Consider the following 14,556-nt stretch of genomic DNA (forward strand, 5'->3'; position numbering starts at 1 on the left):
AGCTTATTTTTAGTCACGTTTTGTGAACATTAACTGAGCTAATAGCACAGGTACAGTTGCATTGTGGTTATGTCACTAGACTAGAATTCCAGAGATAAAACAAAATACTGCAGATGCTGGAGTCTGAAACAAAAGCAGAAAATGCTGGAAACTCTCAACAGATCTGTGGGGCGAGAAGAGAGCCAATGAGAAAGTAAATAGGATGAGATTTATACTGTAAAGGTGAGGGTTTTAGACCTGGATAATAATGCAGAGATACTAACTGAAATCCCACCAATGCAGCAAGGGAATTTAAATTCAGTTAGTTAAATAAATCTGTAATAAAAACTAGTATCTGTAATAGCACCTATTAAACCATTAGATTGCCATAAAAACCCAACTGGTTCACTGATGTCACTGACCTTCAAGGAAGACAATTTGCCATCTTTACCAGGTCTTGCTTATATGTGACTTCAGATCCAAAGCAGTGTGATTGATTCTTAAGTGCCCTCTGAATTGGCCATAACAAACCAGCACGTTCAAAGGCAACTAGGAATGAGCAAAAAATGCCGGCCTTAGCAGCAACGTCCACACCCCACGAACAAATAAAGAGGCATTGTGAAAATAAGGATGGAAGCACAGACAGCAAAGTGTACAGCTATCTAAAAATCTGACTGCAGCAGATTGCTTCAAGCAAGTCAAAGGACGTTATATTTAACAATATCCGTAGTGTTTGAACTTCAATGACTAATTATACACATGGCATAATTTTTAAAACTAACTTAAGGGAAGAAATAACCATATATCACTCTTATTTTCAGAACGCACACACACCAAGCTTTCAGGCCGCGCACATACCAAGCTTTCAGGCATAAACATTCTGAACATTCACCAACAACCATTTTCCAAATAAGAATGGATTAAAATAAACAATGTTGAATACAAGTTTGTTTGTTTTTCACACAATATTTCCATGAAGCTCATCTTGAAACAGCTGTATGCTGAAATCAACCAATGTTTTCCAAAGGTATTAGCTAAGTTGACAAACTATTTCCCAACTCTGCTTCAAGTCAAATTTAACATTACATCATAAAGGAAATCAGAAGGAAGCTCCACATAGCAGGAGTTGAAATTGCTCCCAGTCATTTTAGATAGCTTTAGGAAGTAGTTTAGTACATATGCAAAATGGAAGATTTTTAAGGCATCTGTTATTGACGTTGAAATAAACTTCAAACAAACGTATACCAGGCCACATCCAGTCATGACTCAAAGTTACTGGACAAAATCATCTTGAATAATATCAGCTCACTGAACTGGGAAAAAGACAAGATATGACACTCTCGAGCACTGCACCCAAGTGGAAGAAAGAGTCTTTTCAATCAAATTAATTTTTTTTGCAATAACTAAAATTGGAACTTACTCCATAGGTTTCCTTCAAGTGGCTATATCAACCCCATAAAGACTTTCATTCATAGAAATCATAAAATTATATCATCTCTACAGTACAGGAGGCAACCATTCAGCCTGTCAAGTCTGCACCAACTTGGTATTTAAGCCAGGCTTTTCCTTCCCACCCAATCCCCGTAACCTCACATTTACCATGGCTAATCCATCTAATCTAGATGCCTTGGGACACAAACAGGCAATTTGGCATGGCCAATTCGCCAAACCTGCACATCTTTAGTCTGTGGGAAGAGACTGGAGCATCCAGAAGAAACTCTCAGACACAGGGCGAATGTGCAACCTCCATACAGTGACCCAAGGCCAGAACTGAACCCAGGTCCCTGGCACTGTGAGGCAACAGTGCTAACCACTGTGTCACCTGACATTCTTGCTGACAAACTATTCATTGTTGGATAAACAAGTTAGCACAGCTCCGATACTAATGCTTACATTACAATAATATCCTACCTCACAGTAATGTTATACACCTAGCATCAAACTGCATAAGTACTAGTGACATTTGTCACATGAGAGGGAACAGTCAACCAATAAAGAAATTATTGTACACTATGCCTATTAAAACATTTTCTAAGTAGGCAATAAACTTGTCATTTTTATTTGCATATACCAGCTGAACATAGGCAAGTTAACCAATCTGGTATGACTAGTCAGTCCTGTACTTTAAAAAGCTGCACCAAATGTACGAGTGTATAAGGCTTCACACTTTGCTGGTACGACCATTTGTCTTATAGACAAGATGCTACAGTCACTGAGCAACTACTTTCAAATCACTGGTGCAGTTTGATACAAACGTCAAATTAGCAATTTAATTAAAATGTGCACTTTTGGCAAAAGATCAATCTTTCATCTCAAAAGCTATTTGTCCATCAAAAACAACAAATCACAATGAAAAAGTGACTAATGTGAAGGAAGCCAGATTTCTGATATGCTGTAAAAGGAACTAATCAAAAAAACTGGATTAAATTTTAACAGCCCCACAGGGTCAAAGTTAAGTTTATAATATGCTAACAGATGTTAAATAGGTTGATTCAAACAACTCCATCATACTGCCAGTCTTGCAACTTCTAAATTATTTATGATGAGGACATTTCATTGCCAACAACTTCGATTGAAATGAATTTAACATCCATTTTGCTGTCAATCTATTTCAGCCTCTGACGAGCAGTTCAGCTCCCTCAAACAGCAGAAACATCAACTCCACTAATCTTGTGAGCTCAGTGCTGAGAACAGAAAATTCTCAGCCCAGGCGAGAAGGAAAGGCTGTTCAGTTTCTCAATAAGAAGTCTCACAACACCAGGTTAAAGTTTCTCGAGCCTTAGGGCTAAGATCAAGCATCAGGTCAAACCCAAAATAGGATGTGATGCGTTATCTTATCAGTTTGGATCTTGTTTATCCCTCTCTTGCGGGGTCCATGAATTGGATTCAATTGGAATTTGATTTTTGAAGCAAGCATGGAATAGATTTGGATTTGCCAGATACACTTCGAACATCGGCTTTGTAACTTTAAGGAAGAGTAAAATAAGTTAAGGAAATAAAGCTGTTGAGTTGGAATTACAATTCAGAATTAATAATGATAAGAATGCATAAGATTATATTAAAACAAAACCTACATATATTTAAGTGACTGTGCGTGGTGACATATAGTGTTTTCCAAAGAGTTTTAGCTTCGCAGGGGATAAAATAAATTTGATTTTGATGATTAGTTCGCCAGTTTTTGCCTTGAAGTGTGGACTGAGATAGCAATGAAAATGATTGAGGAAACTTGAGAGATTTGCTGTCTTTTTGCAGGGAGTGAGAGAGAATGAGTGAGTGCCTTGTGTACGAGAAGAATCCTTGGCATGCAAGTTCTCCTCAGGCACTGGAAAAGGCAATTTACTCAGTGTTATTAACTGGAAAAAATATTTATTAAAAAAAAGTCGGGAAAATAAACCTTATAAACAGAAGTTTTGGGGGCGGGGGGAGGGAACAGGAAGGACACATTTCCCCAACAGAGACAAACTCCAGTTGGAAACTGACTGCTGAAACTGCACACATTTACCTGGCTGGTTAATGTTTGTTTTGTCAATAACCCTGGGCATGTTTTAGGAACACTTTCAGTTTGTTTTTTCTTGATCTTTATACATTTAAATTTATTTTTTTTATTTTGGTTTTCCTGCTGTTTAATTCTAAATTTGTTCTTCTTGTTGTTTTATTCCTGGATTTTTTTTAAAAAGGATTTTTCAAAATTTCTTCTGGCTGTTTAATTTTAAATTTGCCTTTCCTCCTGTTTAATTGCCGGGTATATTTTCAGTTTGTTTCCAGGCCGGGGCGGGGGGGCGGTGGTTTGAATTGTCTGTCAGTTTTGGGCAGTGCTGAGGGGGACAATCGCTGCCTCACTTACCCGCCTCTTCTCACCAACTTTGCCGCTCCTGTGGAGGTGCTGAAGCGGCGGCCGGCTCCCTCCAGCCGTCTCCCGCTCGCTCCCTCCCTCACACACACACGGCGGCACGATCCTCACATCACCCGCTTCACTCACAGACCCTCCGGGTTAAACTCCTCACCAACTCCCCCTCAGCTCGGGCTGCTCTCCGGAACCCGGGCTGCTGCCGACTGTCAGCAACTGCCAGCCCAGCGGAGCGGCCCCGCCCCGGGAGCCGGACCCGCCCCCGGCTCCACCCAGGACCCCGCCCCCCGCTCAGGGACCCACCCCCGGCTCCGCCACAGGATCCCGCCCCAGGACCCGGACCCGCCCCCCCGCTCAGGACCCGCCCCTGGCTCCACCCAGGATCCCGCCCTGGGTGCCGGCCCCGCCCCCGGAGCCGGCCCCGCCCCCGCTCAGCCGCCCGCCCCCGGCTCCACCCAGGATCCCGGCCTCGGCCCCGCCCCCCGCTCAGCGGCCCGCCCCCGGCTCCACCCAGAGCACCGCCCACGGCACATGGCCCCACCACAGGACCCCGCCCACAACGCTGGCCCAGACCCCACCCCGGGCTCCACCCCGGCTCCACCCAGTCCCCCGCCCCCGGCCCGGCCCAGGCCCAGGCCCTTGCCCCCCCGGCCCCGCCCCACGGCCCCGCCCAGGTCCCCGCCCTCGGCTCCACTTTGCCCCACACTGCGGAGGCACCCACCGCCCGGACCCACGTGCCCTCCACCTGCCCCGCTGCTAATTGGTTCCCCTTTCACAATGCGCCTCCTCTGATTGGTCCCTTCCTCACCGCCCCGTGCCGCCGCTGATTGGTTTCCTCTGTTAATCGGCCACTGATTGGGGAGCCCCCTCTCCTTGCCGTCGCTGATTGGCTGTCTTGCGCTCCCGGGCTCTCCAATCACCTTGCCTGGACCCAGGAAGCCCGCAGCACTCAGGCTCCGCTGAACTGAGACACAAGCTCAGGGCACGGGGGGGATGTTCCAGACCAGCAGCAACTGCAGTAAAACTTACAGCAAGAGAAACTTTGGACATTTAACCAAAGTCCAGAGTTTGGGGATAGTCTGAGCCTGGTTGATATTGAATTTGGTAACAGGTTGCAATAAGGACACATTCATATCAGGGTTGGAATGTGCTGCAGAAGGCTCACTGAATCAGGATTGGGACAATAAGAAACAATTCATACAAGTTCTCCCTAGAGCTTCATTATTAGTTAAGATAAGTTTATCTATTAGTGTCACAAGTAGGCTTACATTAACACTGCAATGAAATTACTGTGAAAATCCCTGAGCTGCCACGCTCCAGCACCTGTTCGGGTACACCAAGGGAGAATTTAGCACAGCCAATGCATCTAACCAGCATGTCTTTTGGACTGTGGGAGGAAATAGAGTAAATTCACACAGACAGGGGGAAAATATGCAGATTCTGCACAGACAATGACCCAAACCAGAAATTGAACCCAGGTCCCTGGAGCAGTGAGGCAGCAGTGCTGACCATTATGCTACCATGGCACTCCTTAGTGAAGCAATTTGGCATTCAGAGTCAGACTGAATTCAAGTCCATCAGTTTTTAAAGTGAACATCACTAAAGACCAAGGTGTTCTTCTCATATTCTGCTCAGTATTTATTCCTCAATGATGGCATAGTGGTTAGCACTGCTGTCTCACAGCACCATTGACCTGGGTTCAATTCTGGTCTCGGGTGACTGCTTGTGTGGAATTTGCACATTCTCCCCGTGTCTGTGTCATTTCCCCCACATGCTCTGGTTTCGTCCCACGCTCCCAAGATGAGCAGCTTAGGTGGATTGGCCATGATAAATTGTCCCTTGGTGTCCAAAGATATGAAGGTTAGGTGGATTGGCCATGCTAAATTGCTGCTTAGTTTCCCAAGATATGTTGGTTACAGAGATTAGTAGGGTAAATATGAAGGCTGTGGCGGTCAGGTCATTGAATGTATTTAAGGCAGAGATAGTTAAGTTCTTGATTGGTAAGGAGATCAAAGGTTCTGGGGAAATGGAGAATGGGGCTGAGAAACTTATCAGCTATGATTGAATGGTGGAGCAGATTCATTGGCTGAATGGCCTGATTCTGCTCCAATATCTTATGGTTTTATGGTTATTTCGGGGAGAGGGTGGGAGATCCTGTCACAGAGTTGGAACAGACTTGATAGGCTGAAGAGTCTCCTGCATTGTAGGGATTCTATGAACTAATACCACACAAGAGCAAGAATTGGTCATTTCCCTCATCACCTTTTGTGGGTCCTTGCTGTGAATCAATTCATTCATGCATGCCTGCCCCCCCTCCTCCAACCCACGATGTTGCTACTGTATTTAAAATTTAACATTCATTCATCACCTTTTCTCGCACAGTGAGATAGCTGGAGGTTGTGCAAGGCTCTATAAATGCAAGTTTTTTTGATGTTAACTGCATTTCTGAAAGCCTTCCTGGTGAGAAGGTCACGACCAGATTCCTGACAAACAGTGCCAGAAGCCAACAATTCTCCTTGGAACTGCTCTTTTTCACATTGGCGAATGTATCATCTCTTTGAAACACACACAAACAACAGCTTGCATTTATACGTCACTATTGCCTTTAAAGCAAAAAAAAGCTACACCAAGATGTAAAAAATAACGGATGCCGAATCAAAGGAAAATCAGGAGATGTGGCCAGAACGTTGTCAAAGGAAGGTCTAAAATCTAGAAACATAATCATTTTATGGCACAGAGGAGGCCATTTGGCTGATAGTGTCTGTATTAGCTGAAAAACAGCTTTACAATTTTATCCACCTTCCAGCTCATGGTCCATAGCCCTGCAGGTTACAATACTTAAAGTATTAGCATATTCTAGTAGGTTGTAAATGCCAAGTAGGTTTCTTCCTACTGTATTCATTCAGGCAGCGAGTGCCAGACCTTCACCACTCCCTGGGTGAAAAAAATTATGTTCAATTTCATTCTAATTCATCTGCCAATTTCACTAAATTTATACAGTTCATAGAATCATAGAATCCCTACAGTGCAGAAAGAGGCCATTTAGCCCATGAAGTCTCTCAATCCCACTTATTTCCCTGCTAACCCCCTGACACTAAGGGGCAATTTAGCTTAGCCAATCAACCTAACCCACACATCTTTGGATAGCGGGAGGAAGCCGGAGCACCCAGACGAAACCCATGCAAATATGAGGGAATATGAGAGTGACCCAAGGAAAAATTTGAACCCAGGCCCTTGGTGCTGTGAGGCAGCAGTGCTAACCACTGTGCCACCATGCCGCCCTGTTATTGACTTCTCTCTTCTAAAGGAAATAGTTCCTTCTTATCCACTCCAACTCGACCTCTTTTAACGTGAAACACCTCAATTAAATCTCCTCTCAGTCTCCTCTGTTCCAAAGAAAACAACCCTAGTTGGTCCAGTCATGCCTCATAACTAAAATTCTCCATTCCTGGCGATACTGGCTTGTAGGGCCGAAGGGCCTGTTTCCTGTGCTGTGATGTTCTTTGATACCCTCGTAAATCACACGGTACCCTCTTTGGTTCAATAATATAATTCCTGTAATACAGTGTCCTGAAGAGGGGGAGAAGAGTGCATCTAAGACCAATATTTTAAACTTAAATAAGGGTAATTGCTCGAGTATGAAAGCAGAGCTAGCAAAAGTGAACTCATAATTTAGATTAAGGAGGTAGGTCAATAAAGTGGAAACGTAAGGGCATATTTCAGAATACGCAGAATAAAGAAAAATTCCAAAGGGGAGGACCCACAATCTGCCACTAACTAAAATAGTTAAAGATAATATCAAACTCTAAAATTAAACATATAATTGCACAAAGACAAGTGGCAAGTAAGACAATTAGACAGTAAATAAAAATTAGCAAAGAGTGACAAAAATATTAATAAAGAGGGGAAAATTAAAGTATGGAAGAAAGTTAACTAGAAATATATAACAGTTTCTATAGTTATTTTAAAACAAGAAGAGAATCAATGGAGTGAGTGCTGCCTATAGAATGTGAACCAGTGGAAGTAATCATAAAAAATAAGGCACAGGCAGAAGAATTGAACATGTATTTTGTGTCAGTATTCACTGGAGAGGGTACCAGTAACATGGCAGAAGTAGTGCTCCATCAAGAATTGGCAGGGAGGGAGGAACAAAAGACAATCACCAGGGAAGTCGTACTTAGCAGATTTGTATCTGTCCCCAGATGAGGCAGGAATCATTAAAAAGGCAAGTCTGAGAGGGGAATCGCAGAGTTGCAAACAGGTGCAATTGTAAGGATGGGTGACAGCGTATTGGGATATGAACACAAGAACAAGAATTTGAAGGCTGAGGCCCACGCAGGTCAATGGGAACAATGTGAAGGATGGGCAGAATGCAACGTGATGTCGGATATGAGCAGCAGAACCTTTGCTAGGCTGGAGCTTTAAAAAATTGGAGACTGGGAGCCCGGGCAACAAGGTGTTGGAATAACTGAGTCTGGAATTGATTTAAAATGTAGATGCAAGTTTCAAGATTACAATAGGGGAAGGGGGAATGGTGTTCTCTTTGTGATAAAGAGGATGTAAACTCAGGAATGTATCCTGGCACTGAAAAACATGTTGTGCTTGTGAGCAGTCTCATTAGCCTGAAACAGCGGTGGAAAGGATAGAAATACTGAGCCAGGGATTGAAAGCAGCGAATTTGACCTTCCCCAGTACTTTGCTGGAAGAAATGATGCCTCCAAGGCTGGACTCTGACAAACAGTCTGATGTCATTAAGGCAAAGGAGGGTTGAGTGAGCTGGTCAGAGAAAGAACTGAATGTCGTCAGAGTGCATGTTTGGATATGTGGCTGGGATTTTGACAGCAGTTTTGAAGGTGAGAGGGAGAGCTTTGCCAAAGAAGGAATTATCTACAATGCCAGTTAGTATGGGGACCAGGAAGGGGAGTAAAGTGGTCAGGAAGCCAATGAGAAGTTTCAAGAGGCTGTGCATTGACTTAGAGAAAATATTAGATATAAAGGGCAATATGGTTCCATGACGCTTGTCTTAGTAGGCAATAGTACAAGCAGATGGATATATATTTTAGCAACAAAGAAATCCATGAGCTGTTTGCACGTTTCACAAGAGGGTAACACAAAGAACATGAGGGTATTTTTCCTTCACAGGTAATCTTAGAGTTGTGGCTGAAGAAGAACAAAATCCAACAGGGCACCAGAGGAGGTGATGGCCTGGTGGTATTATCACAAGATTATTAAACCAGAAACTCAGCTAATGTTCTGGAGACCCGGGTTTCAATCCCATCATGACAGATGGTAGAATTTGAATTGAATAAAAAAAAATCTGGATTTAAAGATCTACTGATGACCATGAAGCCATTGTCGATTGTCAGAAAAATTTATCTGGTTTGCCCTTTAGGGAAGGAAATTTGCCATCCTTACCTGGTCTGGTTTACATGTGACTCCAGAGCCACAGCAATGTGGTTGACCCTTAAATGCTCCCTTCAGGGCAGTTTGGAATGGACAATAAACGCTGGCCAGCCAGTGATGACCCCCATGTCCCACGAATGAATATTTTACAGCAGGGAATTGGGGAAACAAAGATAGGGCCCATTCCAAAGGGAGTCACTAGGATGTGAGATAAGGAAGAGTTTTCTGGCAATGAGGACATCAAAGATGAAGACAGGGGATTGTGTGAGCAAATCACCAGCTGGAGTAGCAAAGGAAGACTCAGGTCTGAGAAAGGAGTGCAGAAAATGCTCTGCTGCTCAAGGTGCCTCAGGAGGAGTTGAAAGCTGTATTCTACCCAATGAAGACTGAAACAAGCATTAGTCTGTTGTCGATTAATTACTTTTTTGGCATTGAGATGATTCTAAGGTAAGGAGCCAAGTGGCAGAAATTCAAAAGCGAGTTAGACATTGTAAAGCAATGCCTGAGCCAGAAAGGCCCCAGACTGCTATTCATTCGTAACTAGCCAGCCTGGCTCCCAGTGAGGAGTAGAGAGTGACCTGTCACATCGAGTTGAGATTTTTCCCATTGGATTCCAGATAATCCTTCAAACTGAAGCAGTTAATCCTGGCTCAGGAAGCATGGGAACTTTACCGGTACTCTGTGTTGGTAGCTGACAGGTTCTAGCTGAGCAAACCACACCAACAACTCCTGTATGCATGTGGGGACTCAAGCTATTAGTTACTGGCAATCTGTAGCTAACTGAAGTAAATGAGATGTGTCATGAAGGGAGGCGGTGTATTCTCACTATTGGGGAAAAAACAAACTCTTCTTGTGAACTTTTTAATATCCTAGTTTAGATGCTCATGGTTCAGGTTTTTCCTTGGGGGTCAGACACTCAGTTGACAATAATTTTTTTGTGGATTTGTGATGTAAGCTCTTCAATAAAACTGAGAAAATTCTTATTTTGGGAGGAGGGGAATCACTGTTTTCAACAATAATATAGTTAAAACATTTATTTTCCTCCCAGCCACTCAAAAGCCCATGACTGTTTAACATGAATATTGATTCCATACCTGCAGAGACTTTGCTAGCACTCCTCTCACACTTCTGTGCAGGATGCAAGAGAAAATTTATCACCCAACATGAAACCTCTCTCACCTCTAGTCCCCAGATCTCTCTATCCCACAAATACACCACTGAACCTTTCTCATCTTTCTATATCAATACAAGTAGAATCAATACTCCTCGGAACATTTCAAAGCTCCAAATACACTAGATTACACAGTAAGCCTTCTGCCGATAACTACCCCATACTGTTGATGTCACAAAATTCTTTCAGTCTCCTACTCTACTTCTTCTTCTGGAACTCACATTTGTGGATTTTGAAACTTGAGCATAATAACATCTACTCATTTCTTCCATTGTTAGTTAACTTTTTAAAATGCTTTTTTTAACCTTGGTGTGGCCCTTTTGCTTCTCAATCAATGAAGTAGTTTTATCACTGAGGGAGTAAGGGACCTATTGAAAATAAGTCACATTTTCCATGTCAACTTGATCCAGTGGTAGTGCTTTCTCATTTCTGAGTGTACTACAACTTCATGCCTCATTTCACAATCTAGATGAAGATTTCAATAGTATTGTGAATGTGTTGTGTTGTTTGAGGTGTTATCTTTTGGATGTGGGATTAGATTCACCTGTTCAGATGGACATGAAAGATCTCATTGCACTACTTGAAGAAATTCAGGGAATTCTTATGTGATGTCTTGGCCAACATTTCCTTCAGTCAACATCACTGAACAGGTCAGTTTTGCCATGTTATTTATGGGACATGTTTATGTGAAAATTTCCAGCTTTTACATTAAATTAAGCAGACACCTTTGAGCAATCTACTCTGAAAGAGAATTGTAGAACAGTACTGGTTAGCATGTGCTTTAGTAAATCTTTTGCTATATGATTGTTTGCAATTAATTTTAATTACTGAGTTTTTTATTGAGTCTAGATGAGAGTGAATTTGTGGCATTCTTTAGCGTTAGAACTACGTAATCTATACAATCATTACAGCCCTTTAGTTATTTTTAATAACTACAAAATAAAGCACATACCAATCTTATTCACATTTTTAAAATACATAGCAAGTATAAATTACTTTATTTTCACTCAGCAAGATTCCAACGGATTTGAGATGAGTTCAAAATCAAAATATGTGCAGACTGTTTAATTTCCTCAAAACTATCCTGATTTCAGGTCTGACTTCAAATCTAAATAATAATTTTTCACATTTCTAAAAAATGATAGCATGCTGTATACTGTTGGTCCTGTGTGTGGTTTGCTTCTTTTATGCAAAGACTGGGTGGCACAGTGGCATAGTACTTGGCACTGCCAATTCCCAACTTGGGTCACTGTCTGTGAGGAGTTTGCACGTTCTCCCCGTGTCTACATGCATGTCCTCTGGGTGCTCTGGTTTCCTCATACATTCTGAAGGACATGCTGGTTAGGTGCATTGATCCAAAAAGGCGCCAGACACTGGCGACTAGGGAAATTTCACAGTAACTTCATTGCAGTGTTAATGTAAACCTTACTTGTGACTAATAAATCAACTTTAACTTTTCATTTTGAGATATTTCTGCTCATGTAACTAACTCTGCTAAGCTTAAAAAAAACTTAACATTTTAAAACTCAGAAGGCATGCTGGGTTAGCTAGAAATTTACTGCATTTTTGAAAAGTGCTGTCGAGCAAAAGCAGGCTTTTTATCAGCCAATCAAAGCTTTTCATTAACAATTTATATTGTACACAACTGAAAGTAAGCAACATAAGCAGCTGCAAGGCTGGTTTCTCCAAGTCAGAGACAGCATGAGCCAAACAATTTCGATAACAATATAACGAATCACATATATTATAGTTTCAGCTCAATAGTTTCAGTCCAGCTTTGTTTTTGTTCTGTGTTCAAGATCAGTACAGAGGGCTGTCAGAAAAAAACAGTCTCTCTCTCTATCCCTCTCTCTCCCATTCTCTAGCTTTTCTCTTTTCCTTTTGCTTTTGTAATGATTTAATTTTAAATTCTGTTCAACAAAAGAAATTCATTTAAGCTCTATACCAGTGCTGTCTTCGCCTATTCAAAGGAATGAATGGGCCCTACCATAAAATTAACTATTGTCCCCGTCTCACCTGATAATAAAGTCAGCTTTGCCTAGTTATTTTAATAAATAAGTGAAGTTTTCTCTGAATAAATCAATGTCAATATATGCCATAATGACTGCTTTTGATAATAGCTATTCTGTCTTAATCATGTTTGAAGTTCTGTTTGGGTTTCGACAGTCCCACGCCCATTCACTGTCCACACTGCCTCATTCTCAATCTTGGATAGCACAGATTCTGACCCCCACATACATGATCTTCGATTTATTTCTGTTGTTCAGCTCATTTTTTGGATAGAGAATGTCCATTTTCTGCTGCTGCTTTCCTCCCTGAGGTGAATACTGAGCAAACACGTCTCCTAATTTCATGTTTTTTTCTTGTTATTTCTTGCCGTTCCACATAATGAAAAACGGTAGTTGTTCTTTCAGATGCTGAATATAAGCAAAGAATTGAAGTCCCTAGGGCTTAACAGACAATGGATAGGATAACAACTTGAGTTGAATCCATTGCAGAGACAGATGCTGACTGAGTTGACATTCATTTCTTTTGTTTAAAACCCTTTTTCATTTAACTCATCTGATTGTCTTTAATTTAATTCTTAAAAATTGACAAATAAACAAAGGTCAGAGGCCAATCTTTACACTGTAAGTCATAATTGGCATCATTATCTAAAACTATGCCCCAAAATGAACGTTTGCATTGAGCCCCAGCAAGGTAAATGCGCCCTCTGATTCTGTGCAATTAAAGAATCTCTACAGTGGATAAGCAAATGCACAATTAAAAGCCTTCAACTGGTTTGCCAGGATATTGGGAGCATAGATTTAAAAATGATCATAATCCCAACTGAATTCGTATTGCTGGCCACCCTTAAGAACCATGTTGTGGAGATGCTGGCGTTGGACTGGGGTAAGCACAGCAGGAAATCTCTCAACATCAGGTTAAAGTCCAACAGGTTTATTTGGCAGCACAAGCTTTTGGAGTCTCGCTCCTTCCTCAGGTGAGTGAGGACTTGTGTTCACAAACAGGGCATATACACACACAAGCTCAACTTACAAGATAATGGTTGGAATGCGAGTCTTCACAGGTAACCAAGTCTTAAAGGTACAGACAATGTGAGTGGAGAGAGTGTTGAGCACGGGTTAAAGAGATGTATGTTGTCTCCAGCCAGGACAGTTAGCGAGATTTTGCAAGCCCAGGCAAGTTGTGGGGGTTACAGATAGTGTGACATGAACCCAAGATCCCAATTGAGGCCATCCTCATGTGTGATGGACTTTAACCTCGACAACAACAGATATAACAAAATATACTAGAAATGCTTCCATTACAACTCATCAACTTTTACAGATGCACCATAGGAAGCATTCTTTCTGGTTGTTTCAATGCTTGGTATGGCTCTTGCCCAAGACCACAATAAACTACAATGGGTCATGAATGTAGCCTAGTCCATCACACAAACCAGTCTCCCATCCATTGATTCTGTCTACACTTCTCGCTGCCATGGAAAAGCAGCCAATGAAATTAAGGGCCCCACACACCCCGGGCATTCTCTTTTCCACCTTCTTCTGTCGGGAAAAAGATACAAAAATCTAAAGAAATGTATTGACTGACTATAGAGCAGCTTCTTCCCTGCTGCCATCAGACTTTTGAATGGACCTACCTCGAATCAGTTGGTCTTTCTCTACATCTAAGTATGACTATAACATTATATTCTGCAATCTCCCTTTTCCTTCTCTATGTACAGTATGCTTTGTCTGTGTAATATGCCAGAAACAATACTTTTCACTGTATCCCAATACCTGTGACAACAACAAATCAAATCAAATCACTCTTGCTATTATTAAAGATGAGGTTCTAAGGTTTCTGAAAGTTATATTAGACAGGGATTCATTCTGTGTTCAGTTGTTAATTATTTGTGTGTGATTTTCAGATCCCAATGTTATTCTTCCTTAAAAAGATCCATGCTGTTTAATAAAATATCAGAAAACAATTTCTGTAAGTTTCTAATCCTGGTAATTGGAGTTATAAATCATTTACTCCATCAGGCTGCATGTACGATGTGTTTATAGTTTGAGTGTCCCATACCCACTGTAAATACCCCTCTGTTCTGTGATTGGAGGATTTGTGTGTCGAGGGGGGACAGGGAAAGACCCAGATTTGCGCATGTTTTTGA

At 41.9% G+C, this 14,556-nt stretch overlaps 1 protein-coding gene across 2 annotated transcripts in view; it reads right to left on the reverse strand.

Moving 5' to 3' along the window:
* The window catches only part of stxbp6 (syntaxin binding protein 6 (amisyn)), a 188,510-nt gene extending 184,448 nt beyond the window's left edge, over positions 1–4,062 (reverse strand). For both annotated transcript variants that reach the window (XM_080203169.1, XM_080203168.1), the window contains exon 1: positions 3,824–4,062. The gene's annotated coding sequence lies outside the window, so the exon portion shown is untranslated. The remainder of the gene's footprint in view (positions 1–3,823) is intronic.
* Between the last annotated feature and the right edge of the window lie 10,494 nt (positions 4,063–14,556).

This window comes from Carcharhinus amblyrhynchos, chromosome 14, assembly GCF_965287045.1.
Source record: "Carcharhinus amblyrhynchos chromosome 14, sCarAmb.v2.hapA, whole genome shotgun sequence".
Taxonomy (NCBI): domain Eukaryota; kingdom Metazoa; phylum Chordata; class Chondrichthyes; order Carcharhiniformes; family Carcharhinidae; genus Carcharhinus; species Carcharhinus amblyrhynchos.